This window comes from Callospermophilus lateralis, chromosome 7 (assembly GCF_048772815.1).
Source record: "Callospermophilus lateralis isolate mCalLat2 chromosome 7, mCalLat2.hap1, whole genome shotgun sequence".
NCBI lineage: Eukaryota > Metazoa > Chordata > Mammalia > Rodentia > Sciuridae > Callospermophilus > Callospermophilus lateralis.
This window is the reverse complement of record NC_135311.1, coordinates 15,501,122-15,516,183: the sequence shown is the minus strand read 5'-3', so window position 1 is coordinate 15,516,183 and position 15,062 is coordinate 15,501,122. Positions and strand designations below refer to the sequence as shown.

At 39.5% G+C, this 15,062-nt stretch overlaps 2 pseudogenes; both read left to right on the top strand.

Annotated features, from left to right (window-relative positions):
• Positions 1 to 4,872: 4,872 nt before the first annotated feature.
• On the top strand, positions 4,873 to 9,138 carry LOC143404052 (DNA (cytosine-5)-methyltransferase 3B-like; annotated as a pseudogene).
• Positions 9,139 to 9,164: 26 nt separating this feature from the next.
• On the top strand, positions 9,165 to 10,363 carry LOC143404623 (PCI domain-containing protein 2 pseudogene; annotated as a pseudogene).
• Positions 10,364 to 15,062: the final 4,699 nt, after the last annotated feature.

The window sequence follows — 15,062 nt, the reverse complement described above, 5'->3', positions numbered from 1 at the left end:
AGTAGCTCAGCCACCGGATCGGCAATTTTTTTTTAAAGCCGCAGTATTGCCATATATCTACAGACCACTTCACATACTAGGTATTTATTTATTGGAGTTGAAAGCTGGAGTCCACACAAAATTCTGCATGCAAAGGCTGATGATTTTTTGATTGGGGATGTGGCTCGTTGGTAGAGCACTTGCCTAGCAAGCATGAGAATTCAGGTTTCATCCCCAGTCTGTCTGTCTCTCTCTCTCTCTCTCTCTCTCTCTCTCTCTCTCTCTCTCACACACACACACACACACACACACACACACACATACACAAAATGTAACTTATTTATTCATATTTTGCAAGAACAGAAAGCAATAAAGTTATCCTTTGGTAAGTATTTACATATTATTAATCAAAAATGTACTCATCAATAAATTGAAACGATTCAGCCATAAAACATTAATAAGCAAACAAATACGGAAAGATGAGGAGGCATCTTAAACACACCTTGATTAGGAAAATAGCTAGGATAAAATGCCACATCTATGTTATTCTGAGTATATGACCCAGACAATAATGAGATTTATGATTGCCAGAGACTCAGGGCAACTAGGAAAGGAAAAAATTGGAGGTGTTTGGAGTACTGAATCTATTCTGTAACATACTATAATGGTGGCTATTCTAGATTAGGTTTTTTCCAATACTTAAACAACTGCATAGCTTGGCATCATTGTGAACAAATGTAATCACAGCAGATTGGGAAGCTGAGAAGAGACAGGAAGATCACATGTTCAAGGACAGACTCAGCAACTTAGAAAGGCCTTAAGCAACTTTGAGAAACCCTACCTCCAAATCAACCAGAAAAACCCCATTCATCATGAGTTCTTTATTGTCTTCCTCATTTTCTCTTCTGCTTTCTTCTAATCTCCCACCATTGCTACCTTCCTGGCTTTATTTCTAGGACAAGATATCCCACAACCCTCTCCATATTTTCTTCTCACAACCAAAGTATTTAGACATCAAAACTCATTGCTATTGGGATTCATTACTTAGAGCTGCTTCATCAGACAGATCTGAAAAATTCATATTTCCATGCACGAATAACATTAGTTGGTTTGCTTCAGTTATTTTATGTAAGATCATAGCTATTTGGGGTACATGAGAGCCTTTAGACTTGTTTGCTATGAATGCTGTGCACAGTAGCCCAGGTTCCTCTGACCTTAGAAAAGGAGAGCTAGAAATTGAGAAGGGTTTGATGTGTGTAGATGCTCCATTGTTTGGGGCATAAATATTCATGATTGTTATGTCTTATTGATGTATAATTCCCTTAAGCAGTATGTAATATCCTTCTTTGTCCCTTCTAATTAACTTTTTAAAAGTTTTTAGTTGTAGATAAACACAACACTTCTATGTGGTACTGAGGATCAAACCCAGTGCTCCACACATGTGAGGCAAGCATTCTACCACTGAGCCACAACTCTAACCCCTATTTCTAGTTTTTAGCTTGAATTAGTTTCTCACTTGATTGACTATTCTTTTAGTGTAGTTCCTACAAAACCAAAAATCAGGTTTTCAATTTTTTTTTCATTTCATCTTTATGGTATATTTTGTTTAGAATGTTCTGAAGTGCAGGCTTTCTAGTTTCAAATTCTTTGAACTTTTGTTTATCATGGAAAGTTTTCATTTTATCTTCAAATTTGAAGCTTAATTTTGCTGGATTTGGGTAAACCCTTCTCGATATCAAGAATCAAATAGACCACAATTTAATAATACTGGGTAAATTTAACATGCTTCTGTGACCACTGGATAGATGCTCCAAACAAAAACTAAAGCCAAAGAACTAAAAAATACAATTGACAATGTAGACTTAACAGACAGACTATTTTGTCCATCAATGACTGAATACACTTTCTTAGCAGTCAATAGAGCCTTCTGTAATATAGACCATGTTATGTAAGCTATCACATATGTTCACATACAATTGTAATATTACCTTAATATATTTTTAGCATCCATAGGATTATTTATATAGCTCTCTTTCCATTGATATTAATTTTGGGGTTCTTGCTTTTTTCTTGATTAGATTTGTTTATCAAATTTTAGCTGTATTATTTCTTATTTTATATATTTTAAAATAACTGACATGTGGGGGTGGGGTTTTATATATCTTATGATGATTGATTTTTGATGTAATAAATCACACAGAAAACTCAGTCCTCATGATTTCAATTTTTTTTAAGTAATGGGAATGCTTTTTATACTAATTATATTGGTTACATACACGTTGAAACTGATCAAATTGCATACTTCAAATTTGTGCATTTTATTTTACTTCAATTTTAATAAAGTTATGAGAAAAAAAGAAAAGGAGAGCCAGAAACACAAAAAGTTTTTATCTAGATGCTGCATGTTTACCATTTTTTGAGAATGGAAGAAGTATTATCCTTTCCTTTAGGAATGCCCTCTGAGCAAGACAGGCTTCATATACAACACCAAAATTACCAGTCTACTGAGAGATGAGCTAAAGCTCTCTGTCCATATAACCTCATCTTGAAAATCTCAGTTCCAAATCTGAGTGGAAGAGAAGCAGTGGAGACTCTAAGGAGGCATTGGAGGAATGCATTTTGACATCTGACTTTTACTGCTTCATAACCAAGAAACAGATATTTATTCCTAATGTACTACAGGACTTCTCTAAACTTCCATAGTACAACGATTCATGTGAATTCTGATTATATTATTTTTAATTTATATTATAATTATAATTTATAATATCACAAATGTTATTGTCTTAAATGAATGATTTTTCCAGAATAAAGATTCATAAGGTGTAATAATTTAAAAGGTCAGTATTTTCTAGCTTTACATTACTTTTTAGAACTAGAGATATTTAAAAATCACTTTTGGAAATTCCTAAGCTTGGAGACTCATCTGCTAAAACACATGAAATAAGAGACATTGCATTCTTTAAAATGGTTCTTGGTACACTATATCAGAATTACTTTATCTTGCTCTTTACTACATCTTAGATATTCAATGGAGGTGTATTTAAATTTTTAAAATATCCTAGTGATGCAGGGAGACAGAAAAATAGTATAATAAACTTAAGTTTGTAATAAAATAAAATATACTATTTCTTTCATGGTTTGGCATACTGATGATATTAGAATATACAACCCAAAATTCTGGTTACAGTTTAGGATTTCATATATCAGAAAACATTGTTTATTTATATCTAATATGGATCTGGAATGCCAATATTTTAGTTGATCTTGTAGCTTTAGTGTTTTTCCTTATGAAGACACAATCCTTGAGAAAGAACATAGAATTTGACAACAGAATTTTCCAATACTAGTGTTTGCTTTTATGTAAATACATTGAATTTTGTAATTTTAAAAATACCAAATATATGAATACAGAGTAAAACACTAGAATAAATTTAAATTTGTGATCAAATAAAAACATGCTACTTTTTATGACATGACAGAGTGCTATTATCACAAACAACCACAGGCTCATTTAAATGGATATTGCTAACTTCCCCCTCTATTATAAAACTTTTTTTCTTTGATACCTAAAATTTTTTAGAATTCTTTTCTTCTACCAGCTGTTTTATGAGCTTTAGAGTTATTCTTTACTAATGTATAATCATGTAAATATTTCATAAAATTCTGATAATTTTCAATAAGCAGAATTAACTGAACATAACTTTACTAGGTACATATATAAATCTACCACAGTGAAGAACATAATCAAATAAATTAACAAAAGTGTGGTCCCAGTTAGAATGAGATATATTCTATTCCATGCTTGTATAATTATACCAAAGTGCATCCTCCTGTCATGTATAAGGTACTCAAAAATAAAAAATGCTTATTTTAATTTTTAATAACTTTATTTATTTTTTTAATATTGTGCCAAGGATTGAACCCAGAGGGTCACAAGTCTTAGGGAAGCATGCTATCACTGAATGATAACTCCAGCCCCTTGCTTATTTTAAATATATAAATGCTTTTAGAACTAAAATTGATTTAGTATAATTTTAATGAATTTTCTGCAGTAAAGAAGAGCAATTTACAATAACCTAGAGAAACTGTATTTTCTTTTTCCATGAGAACTATTTTCTCTTCTATTTTTCATCCAAATATTAACTGATGGTGTTCTAAGTTAAATTTTTTTCAAAAAAAAATATTTTCCAAGTGCAGTTTCAATCCAGTCACATTTACCTATTCATGAAGGTACATAAACCAAAACCTTCAGGAATTTGTTTGATTTAGATTAAAAAGAAAATGGTAACTAGATCATAAGAGTGGAGATATTTTGCACACTGGTTTGCAACTATCTAAATACAGCCGTCGGTAGGAGAATGAGTCTAAGTGTGAAAACATGGGCAGATTTTATAAAGAAGAAACAATACCTTGGGTGTTTCAGTGCCTCAATGAATACGATAAAAAAAGAGTCACATAAAGAATGTCATACAGGCCGCTGGCCGGGCTCTCAGTGGCTGTGGCGGGGCGGCCCCGGGTGGGGACGGGGCGAGGGCCGGGCCGGGGCTACAAGGGGAGTCGGCGCCGCCCCCTGCCCACCCTCCGCCGCTGCCGGCCCTGCCCGCGCCGCTCCCTCGCAGCAGCCGCCCCCAGCTCCGCCGCCTCGGCCCGCGTGGACGCCCCGGGCGCCCCCCGACGACGGCACCGGCCCACTGGCAGGCGGGCTAGCTGGCGGCCGCGCCCGCCGGCACCGTGGGGGTTCAGTGGCCCAAGTAAACGGATCTCGGCGATCGGCGCCAGAGATTCGCTAGCCCAGCGCCCTGCGCGGCCGCCCGCCGCCTCCCGCCAGCCGGTCCCGACCCGCCGAGCGACCACCGAGCCGCGCCGGAGCCAGCCCCGCGGCAGGAAACGATGAAGGGGGACACCAGACACCTCAGTGAAGGAGAGGGCGCCAGCTGAAGGGAGGACTCCGTCATTCTCACCAACGGGGCCAGCAGTGACCAGTCCTCAGACTCCAAGGACGCCCCTTCGCCCCCATCCTGGAGGCTGTTCGCTCACCAGAGATCAGAGGCCGCAGATCCAGCTCCCGCCTGTCCAAGACGGAGGTCTCCAGCCTCATCAGCTCCACTCGGGATCTGACAGGGGAAGCAGATGGTGAAGGAGAAGATGGGGACAGCTCTGAGGCTCCTGTGATGCCAAGACTCTTCCAGGAAACCAGGACCCGCTCTGCAAGCCCAGCAGTCCGGACCCGAAATAGCAACGACAGTGCCTCCAGTCGGGAGAGGTACAAGTCCTTCCCACATCCCACCCAGGGCCGCCAGGGCCGCAGTCACGTGGACGAGTCTCCCATGGAGTTCCCGACTACCAGGTCCCTAAGGCAGCGGTCAGCAGCCTCGCCAGGTACGCCGTGGCCATCCCCGTCCACTCCTTACCTCACCATCGACCTCACGGAGGACGATGTGACACCACAGAGCAGCAGTACCCCCTGTGCCAGCCTAGCTGAGAGCCAGCAGGAGACCTCCCAGGTGTGCGAAGAATCCATGGCCGTTGGAACCGTGAAGCACGAGGGCAACGTCAAATATGTGAATGACGTCAGGAACATCACCAAGAAAAATATGGAAGAGCGGGGTCCATTTGATTTAGTGATTGGTGGAAGCCCATGCAATGACCTATCAAATGTGAATCCTGCCCGGAAAGGCCTGTATGAGGGCACTGGCCGACTCTTCTTCGAATTCTACCACCTGCTCAATTACTCACGCCCCAAAGAAGGGGATGACTGGCCTTTCTTCTGGATGTTTGAGAATGTTGTAGCCATGAAGGTCGACGACAAGAGGGACATCTCACAGTTCCTGGAGTGCAACCCAGTGATGATTGATGCTATCAAAGTTTCTGCTGCTCACAGGGCTAGATACTTCTGGGGAAACCTACCTGGGATGAACAGGCCTGTGATAGCATCAAAGAATGATAAGCTCGAGCTGCAGGACTGCTTGGAATTCAGTAGGACTGCAAAGTTAAAGTGCAGACAATAACCACCAAGTCCAACTCCATCAAACAGGGGAAAAACCAACTTTTCCCTGTTGTCATGAATGGCAAAGAAGATGTTTTGTGGTGCACTTAAGTGGAGAGGGTATGTCACATTCCTCATTGAACTATCTGTTATCTGCAGGAGAAAATCAGTCACAAAATAATGTCCATAAGAGAAACCCACATTACCTTGAAGAAGGGAATTTCTGTGACTCTCTCCACATACCAGATTCTGAAAACCAGGGAGATACAGATATTTGTTTATACCTCTAAAATCTGCAAGAATTATGGTTAAGAATCCAATGAGAAAAATTTAAAGCATTCCCTCTAAAATTCAAAAAAAGTAAAAGGATGCCCTTTTATGCCACTTCTATTCAACATCCTCCTTGAAACTCTATCCAAAACTATTAGAAGAAAGAATTAAAGATAAATGAATAGAAAAAGAGGAACTCAAACTATCACTATTTGCTAATGATATGCTTCTATATTTAGAATATCCAAAAAAATTTCACCTGAAAAACTTTCTTGACTAATAAATAAATTCAGCAAAATAGCACAATATAAAATAAACACCCATAAACCAAATGCATTTCTATACTTAAGCAATGAATCCACTGTAAAAAAAAAAATAGGCAAACCACTTCATTAACAATGACCTCAAAAAAGAAAAAGAAAGAATAATATAAAATACTTGGGAATCAATCTTAAAAAAGAGGTAAAATACCTCTACAATGAAAACTACAGAACACTAAAGATAGAAATTGAAGATCTTAGAAGATGTAAACATGTTCCATGCTCTTGGATAGGCAGAAGATCTTGGTCAAAATGGCAAATCTAACAAAATAGTTATACAGATTCAATGCAATTCCTTTTAAACTCCCAAGACATTCCTCATAAAACTAGAAAAATCAATCATGAAATTCATTTGAAAAATAGAAGAGCCACAATAGTTAAAGCAATTCTCAACAAAATGAGTGAATCAGTAGGCATCACAATACTAGACCTTAAACTATACTACAGAAAAATAGTTTATAAAAAAAAGTACCCAAAGACATGTACACCAATCCATACTAGTTAAAGGTGCCAACAACATAAATTGGAAAAAAGACAACCTGTTCAATAATTGGTGCTGGGAAAACTGGAAATCCATATGTAAAAAGATGAAATTAAACCTCTGTCTCTCAGTGTGCTCAAAAATAAACTCAAAGTAGATCAAAGACTTAGACAAGAGAACAGAGACCCTGTGCCTAACAGAAAAAAAAAAAAAAAAAAAAAGAAGGTCCACATTCTCATCATATTAGCTTAGGAACTGATTCTTGAAGAAGACTCCTAAAACACAAACAGTATAATTAGGAATCAATAAATGGGATGGATTCAAACTAAGAAGCTTATTCTCCACAAAGAAAACAATCTATAACATGAAGAGAGAGCCTACAGAATGGGAAAATAAATCTTTACAACACACACATCAAATAGAGCAGTAATCTCCAAGATATATAAAGAACACAACAAACTTTAATGCCAAAAAGAGACATAACCCATCAATAAATGGACTAGGAAACTGAACAAGACACTTCACAGAAGAAGAAATACAATTGATCAACAAACATAAAAAAGACCATCATCTTTAGCAATTACATAAATGCAAATCAAAGCTATTTCAATATTTAATTTCACTGCAGTTATAATGGCAATTATCAAGAAAACAAGCAATAGTAGTGTTCATGCGGATGTGAGAGAAAAGATACACTCATACATTGCTGGTGGCCACATCAATGTAGAGTAGGTCAACTCACAGTAACTAAACTATGGAACCAACATTAGGTACCTTCAACAGATTAATAAATAAATAAGATGTGATATCTTTGCCACCCTGTAGTTCTTTTTAGTGGTTTTCAGAATAAAAGGTTCTGCCTTTCTTTTTAAAATAATCTCTTCCAGAAATCCATGTCATTACATTTCCCTGATTTTCTATCTCCTTAACTGGATGCCCTCATTCTCTGTCTCCTTCATAGACTTTTCTCCTCCATTGCTAAATATAGGTTTCTCTGAGCTCCAGCTAAGAGAAGAGCTCGCTCTACTTGTATATCTTCACCCACACTCAGGGTCATGCTCAGTCTCATGGCAGTATTTTCTGAATTCCCCTCCCTCCCAAATATACATTTTTTTCCCAGTCCTCTCCTGTCACCTTCAGACATGTTCATGTGGATATCTAGGAGAAATCACAAACATCAACACAAAAGCCATCCTCAAGACTAGCACTCTTTTCCCTGACTCATGTGGTCTTTCTGCCCCATACAGGATTGGGTATCAGCAACTACCCTAGAGTGCTCAAGTCAAAAATTCAGCAATTGTCCTTGGTCTTTTCACCATTACACTCACCCCAATCCATCCCCAAACCCTGCTTATCTTAAAGACAATATTATAAACATATATATGTGAGAGAGAGACAGAGAGATACATATATTCAAAATTATAAATATATAAGTATACAATTATATGTATATTAAATATCTAAAATATATAATTATAAATAAATAAATCAGGTTAAGATAATTTATTCCTATTACCAAGTCATGCCATCATGTTATATCATACATATTCTATTGATAATCATATCCATAGGGACAAGTTCTGCTAAATGGCCACAAATTCTTCTCATTTGGCGGCCCCCGCCACTGCGCCCGCGCCTCCCGGGCTCAACCGCCACCGCGCCCGCCCCTGCTTGGGCTCGCGGACCTTCCCATTGAGGGCTTGGGGGCGCGGGGACAGCCACGCTGGGGGCCCGGGCGCGCGGGGACACTCTGTGTCCCGAGGCCGGGCGCCCGAGGAGCTTGTTCCCAAATGGGTCGGGGACTTCCCCACATTGTCCAGGGAACGCGCGGGGACACCCCACACCGAGGGCTCCGTGCGCGGGAAGGACGCTCTCGGGTGGGTTGGGCACCTCCCAGGACCTGGGAGCGCAGGGACCCGTCCCTGGGCGGCCTGCCTTCCCCCTCTTGGCTCGCAGTCCTAAGGCCCGGGTCCAGCGGAGCGAATGGCAGCTGCGTGCGGGGTACTAAAGTCCCTGGCGCCGCGCCGCCCCTCCGGAACCGACGAGCGCGGCGCCGAGCCGAGGGGGCGCTGCGCGCGGACGGACCGCACCGGAAGTGACGCGGTGACAGTCCGCGGCCGCTGCCATGGCTCACATCAGGATCAACCAGTACCTGCAGCAGGTGTATGAAGCGATTGACACCAGGGATGGAGCATCCTGTGCAGAGCTGGTATCTTTCAAGCACCCTCATGTTGCAAACCCACGGCTGCAGATGGCTTCTCCAGAAGAGAAATGTCAACAAGTTTTGGAACCCTCGTATGATGAAATGTTTGCAGCTCATTTGAGGTGCACCTATGCTGTGGGGAACCATGACTTCATAGAGGCATATAAATGCCAGACGGTGATAATCCAGTCATTTCTGCGGGCATTTCAGGCCCACAAAGAAGAAAACTGGGCTCTACCAGTCATGTATGCGGTAGCCCTGGACCTCCGTGTGTTCGCCAACAACGCAGATCAGCAGTTGGTGAAGAAAGGAAAGAGCAAAGTTGGGGATATGTTGGGAAAAGCTGCTGAGCTACTGATGAGCTGCTTTCGAGTCTGTGCCAGTGACACTCGTGCTGGCATAGAGGACTCTAAGGAGTGGGGGATGCTGTTCCTGGTGAACCAGTGTTTAAGATCTACTTTAAGATCAACAAACTCCATTTGTGTAAACCCCTGATTAGAGCCATCGACAGCTCCAACCTGAGAGACGATTACAGCACTGCCCAGAGGGTGACGTACAAGTACTACGTTGGACGCAAGGCCATGTTCGACAGTGACTTTAAGCAAGCTGAGGAGTACCTGTCGTTCGCCTTTGAACACTGCCATCGCTCCAGCCAGAAGAACAAGAGGATGATCCTCATCTACCTGCTCCCTGTGAAGATGCTGTTGGGCCACATGCCGACGGTGGAGCTCTTGAGGAAGTACCACCTCATGCAGTTTGCCGACGTGACCCGAGCTGTGAGCGAGGGCAACCTGCTCCTGCTGAATGAGGCGCTGGCGAGGCACGAGACCTTCTTCATCCGCTGTGGCATCTTTCTCATCCTCGAGAAGCTGAAGATCATCACCTACCGGAACCTCTTCAAGAAAGTGTATCTGCTGCTCAGAACACACCAGCTGTCTCTGGAGGCCTTCGTGGTCGCCCTGAAGTTCATGCACGTGGAGGACGTGGACATCGACGAGGTGCAGTGCATCCTGGCCAACCTGATATACATGGGTCACATTAAAGGCTACATATCCCATCAGCATCAGAAGCTAGTTGTCAGCAAGCAAAACCCATACCCTCCGCTGTCGACCATGTGCTGAGGCTTGCAGGACCCTCTGGGCAGAGAGTGGCTCTCATCTGCAGCTGTCTTGGGCTGCAGTCAGCTCTGGGCTGCACCGTTCTCTGCAGCTGGAACCTTCTGGGTGCCTTCCCAGGGTGCTAAGACCAGTTTGCCCACACCCTGAGCATCCTGAACCCCTTGGCGCTCTGTGAGCGGTGGCAGTGTTGGGGCTCCTGAGGGAGGCCTGGGGCAGCTCTCTCTGCTTCCCCAGTGTTGTCACAGAGGCCAGCTTTGTGACTTTTTGTAGCTCTTTCTATAAAAAAGGATATTTTGAGTTGTTATCTTCTAAGATATATCTATTTTTATTAAATCTGAATTTTCATGTGATTGAAAAAAAAATTCTTCTCATTTCAAGGACTCAAAAGCTGCTTTTGCCAAAAAACACTGATTATTTACTTAGGTCTACAGATGCCCAATGGACAACTACAAGCGAGATAACACTTGGCATTTCTGAGATATATTTATTCTATTTATTGGCTCATAATAATCACAGCATAGAGAAGAGAAAGAAATACCTGCAGTATTAGTAAGGACTCTTGAAACATCCCAGGCACAACAGGTGTAGGAAGAGGCCATGACTGAATTGAAACCCTTACTCCACTTCTGACTAAAATTTAAAAAAAATACACACACACACACACACACACACACACACTGGGTAGTGAAAGTAATACTCTTTTTCTTACCTGGATGATTAATTTCATAATGCAATTAATGAAGATTTGTATGAAAAAAATAAAAAGCTGCTTGTAGAACAAGTACTGAAGGGCTTTCTAAAACAGATGTGTAAATATTCATAATCAGTCTCATTTCATCTCTTTAAACAACAACAACAACAAAACCTACCACCACAATGTTCTACCATCTGTTTGATGGTACACTAAGCTAAAGACTTAACAGTATTTTTACTTCAGTAGATCATTAGAAATGAAGCACTCTTTGGAGTTAATCTGCAAATTAAAAAAAAAACTCATGAAACTAAATGATATTTCATTTTATACCCTTTCACACTTCTTGAATGAACATTATCTTATAAATGAAGCTACATCACAAAATTTATACATATTTATTTGCTATCAAGTTAAAATGATTATTTCTCCAAATTATGCTGTAATCGATAATAATTAAGAAGAAGCTTACTTTAATCTACCTCCCCATCCCTAGTACAAATTTCTCTCTAGCACTTCTGACACCTTCATTTGTCATACTGTGTTCAATTCTGCAAACTTCTGAAACATCTATATACAACTCTGAGTGGTATCTTCCAGAATGGTTCTATAAAACTCCTCACTAACATCTGCTCAGCCTAACAATTTCTTAAGACAATGAGATATTGATTCTTCATTTTTTTTGTTTCACCCAAACTTGAAAATCATCTGTTATAATTAAAATTAATATAAATTGAATATCTAAATTACTTTTCATAAAACAAATAAAAGGTGATAGCAGTTATCACATTTTCTAAGGTCATTAGTAATTTTAGAATTTTTAAATATGACTTTTACATGTATTTCAGGTTTGTATTCCTGTTTCAATAACAAAAGCAGAAATACATGCTAAATAAGCTTAAAAATAGTCTACATTAAAACAGTGTTTTTGTAGGCCTAGGTGGACAAATGAAAAAACTGGGCTTAAAGAGGAGATTCCATGAGTTTAAAGTTAGGGGAGGAAAAAGTTTATGCCACAATTACTTTCATAATTTCAATTAAAATCTATTTAGTAATTGTCTTAGAAATATCTCTTTTGAACAACAAAACAAAACAAAAAGCTTCTTCTTACACTTACAAAAAAATTCTTCATAAATCTTTACATAAGCGAAGCCACTTGGCAGCATAAATATATTTTACCCCAAGCTTATATCATTTCATGATTCTTTTGGAAATTGTCATCCTTTACACGTTTATATTCAGAATATTGTCTTTAGATTAAATATAACTAGTTTTAAAATATATACTAAATATTCTTGTTAACCACATAAATCTCCAAATGAAGAAAACCTGTCTAGCATTACACAAATATCTTGAATGTGAGATAGGCAAGAACACCTTGAAATAATGCTTAACTAATCACAAAGTGACAATTCTGTAATAGATTGCTGCTATTAGACAAAAGTAAATAAAACTGTCATGATAAGATAAAAGAATAAAGCGAAATAAGCAGTAATTACTGTTTTGTCATTAGAGAAAGTAATATCCAACACAGCTCAATAAAAAAGGAGGGAAAGCCCATAGCTTTACAAAGTAAAGAAGAGACCTGATCAAATCAGTACTAGAAGCTAGACACAATTCAGGGATAAGAGTGACACCTAAACATCTATCAAAGAATGGAACAATGGGCTGCAAAGAGAAGACAAGTGTTTTTAGGTTCAGGGTATGCCACATACTGAAGAGTAATATCACATGGGCACTGGCTGAAAAATAACCAAGCTATTCTCAAAACAGCTCTTTATTAAAGACTGAGTTAGGACTTAAGTGAAGATATTCTTTTCAAGTAATTGGTAGTCTTAATTAGGTCACTTAATATGCAAATGGTTCCAGCAAGTATAATCAATTGTGTCTGAAACTTTAATGTTTAGAGCAACTTAAATTCTAAGGACACAGAGAAGCCCAGGAAAATGTCATGCAAACATGGAGACAGAAGATGACAATCTACATGTCAAAGAGTGCACCTCAAAGGAATTCATTCCAGAAATTACCTTGATATATAAATTTTAGAATTAGGACAACTAAATTTCTGTGTAATCTCATCTGTGCATTGTCTTACAACAGCCCTGTGAAACTAATGCAGCCCATTTGGACACACATACACTGTCCCTGCCCCCTGGCTGAATGAATATACAATTGGATCACATCACCTTTCAACAGCATTGAAAGGCTGACCTGCTGCAAGAAAACACATGTCTTACTATAATATTCTTAAGGTATGCAAAAAAACAGCTCCTGACCTGATGGGGATATAGAGATTTATGGTATGGCACAGTAATACAAAATATATACTATTTTACCTCCTTCATTAGTGTAACTCTCACTTCTCTTTGTGTCAAAACTTTCCTGGTGAGGATGTTTGTATATAAGTTTTGTATAAGGACTAGGAGGCCAATGGAGTTGACTGGTACATAGGCTACCTGGGGCATGTGGCTAAAACAAAAACAGTGGTAAAGTTCTAAAAGTTTAGAGAAGTCCCCATCTTGAGTATTTGTTCTGGCATATTCTGGCCATCTCTGGGTTTTTCCTGTGGAGACAATTCTCCAGAAGGCTCAGCTAACCTCAGACCACAGATGTCATTGTGGGTTTTGTGGTGTACTTGCTCTTTCCACAGGAGACAGAATTAAAATGTAGCTTTTGATGGTCTACAGGAAGCTCTGCAAAGACTTTGTCTTACATGTAGGACAACAATTAACATAACCATCATGGCTGTTTCCACAGGAGTCACTCCCACTGAAAAAAATTTTTTTTTAAATTAATTTTTATTGTAGGTTGTTCAAAACATTACATAGTTCTTGATATGTCATATTTCACACTTTGATTCAAGTGGGATATGAACTCCCGTTTTTACCCCATATACAGATTGCAGAATCACATCAGTTGCACAACCATTGATTTACATATTGCCATTCTGGTGTCTGTTGTATTCTTCTGCCTTTCCTATCCTCTACTATCCCCCCTCCCCCATCCCCTCCCCTCTTCTCTCTCTACCCCCTCTACTGTAATTCATTTCTCCCCCCTTATATTTTTCTTCCTTTCCCCTCACTTCCTCTTGTATGTAATTTTGGATACCCCTGCGGGTCTCCTTCCATTTACATGCAATTTCCCTTCTCTCTCCCTTTCCCTCCCACCTCTCATCCCTGTTTAATGTTAATCTTCTTCTCATGCTCTTTGTCCCTACTCTGTTCTTAGTTACTCTCCTTATATCAAAGAAGACATTTGGCATTTGTTTTTGAGGGATTGGCTAGCTTCACTTAGCATAATCTGCTCTAATGCCATCCATTTCCCTCCAAATTCTATGATTTTGTCATTTCTTCATGCGAGCCCACTGAAAATTTTTAATACACAGATTAGAAATAGACGAATATATGCATAGGCCTCCATACATTGGATTACAGAATAAGGGCTTTGGACAATTATTTCAGTAGAAAAACTAGAATCCAATATTTAAATATCCACCCTACCACACATGTCCTGATAACCTAATTCTGCCATTTCAGGTAGCAGAATTACTACCCTCAATTACTAACCTCCCCCCACACACACACACACAGAAAGGGAAGGTCAAAAGACTTTCCACCTGTGATCCAAGATAAGGACTTGCCTGGATTGCTCTTCTCTGGACTGCTCTCTTTTACCTGTAAATACCTCCTGATAAATAGTCATAGATCCTAGTGTGAAGGCTGAGACAACATGTAAATATTCTCAGGACATTTTTGTGCCTAGAACCCTGGAAGTTTGCATACATCATAAAAAAACATATTTTTTATTTTGGGCATCTCCATTTAAATGAGCTGAATAATGCACCCTCTCTGGAATGTGTGTGCCTGGTTTTCAGAGTTCTAAGTTTGGTTCTAATGCTGAGAAATTGAGGTTGATCCTTCAAAGTTTCATTACCTTGGCCACTTCCTATAATAAGACCACCACAAAACATTCTTTATAGTGCTGAATTTTTATCTTTTTATCTGTATAAAA